Consider the following 1,381-nt stretch of genomic DNA (forward strand, 5'->3'; position numbering starts at 1 on the left):
CCGCAACGAGTAGGAGGGCTACTGAGATGGGCCTTAAAGCCTAGAGCGTGGGCTCAGGTGGAGTTGACAGGTGAGGGATTCACCTAACTCAGAAGATACTGCAGGCGGGCCTGATGGCAGCTGGATGGCGTGGTTTCCTGGCCCTACGGGGCACATTAAGATTCAACCATGAGATTCCAGCAAAGGTAGTCAGTTACCATTCTTGTTGTGTTTATGCAAACATCAGGAGAGTAAATAAATTAATCTTGATTTGGCTTTTAAATAGCCATGGGGGAATTTTAAGAAGAAAAATCCTATTTCAATAAAGGTTGTTAAAGCTAAAATGGTTTCTTTCCCTTCCACCGGACCATTTTTTAAGCGTATAGGGATAGTTCAGTTGATAGTTCTGTGTGCCTAGTACGGTCCTCTAGCAACGGTGGAATAGAAATGCAGTCCATCTCATGATTGAGCTGGAAGTTCCAAGACAAAGGGGGGAATGAAAGGGGAAGGGCTAAGCCCTCCATCTTGCCCCAGGGTAAGGGCTAGGCCCTCCATCTTGCCCCAGGGTAAGCAAGGTGGGAGACCTGGAGTTTGCCCGCTGGCTGGCAAGAGACACAGAGAATAATAGGGTGGTGAAGGCCTGGGAGTGAAGGGGGGCCCATGGGGAAAACAATAAAGGGGACATCTGTAATACTATCAACAATAAAGATAAAAAAAAAGAGAGACTCTGCTCCCGGTCGCTGCGTCGGCCGGAGGAGGGAGTTGGGTTAGCTAGCTCAATAAAGGACCTTCTGCTTTTGCATCGAACTGGCTGGCTCCTGGTGTGGTCTTTGGGGATCTTGAGATCTGGGCATAACAGTTTTCTTGGGAAGGCATGAGGGAGGCAGGCAAAACTAAGTAGGCAGGTTTGGGTAATTTCCATGGGCTGTGGGCTGTAAGGACTGCCCCTAGTAACTGAGTTGCCTAGGCCCTAGCCCCGGGATAGTTAGGGGAGGGTAGTGGTTCACCCTTTGAGAGCTTAATCAGGCAGAGGGTTGGCAGATGCAGACTCTGGTCTGGCTGGTCCGCGTGTGCAGGTGCTCTTGCAGGGCTGTCTTCCTGCCTAGGAAGTAGGCAGCCCTGGGAGGAGCGGTGTCTCTAGGGTCAGCAAGGCCCCAGATGCCACAGCATCAGGAAAAAGAAAACAGAAAATATGTGTAACCCAGGCAGTCCTTTGAGGAGGGAAATGGACCAGTTAGCATACTCCTAATAGCACCCTTATGGCATCATGTCATTGGTAGGTTAGGTCGCTCAGGAGGCAGCGTAAGAAATAAAGAGTCGAGTGAATCAGAAAAGAAAAGAAAAGAAAATAAAAGAAAAGAAAAGAAGATAAGAGAAAAGAAAAGAAAAGAAAAGAAAAGAA

Source organism: Myotis brandtii, unplaced genomic scaffold (genome assembly GCF_000412655.1).
Source record: "Myotis brandtii unplaced genomic scaffold, ASM41265v1 scaffold7067, whole genome shotgun sequence".
NCBI classification, from domain to species: domain Eukaryota; kingdom Metazoa; phylum Chordata; class Mammalia; order Chiroptera; family Vespertilionidae; genus Myotis; species Myotis brandtii.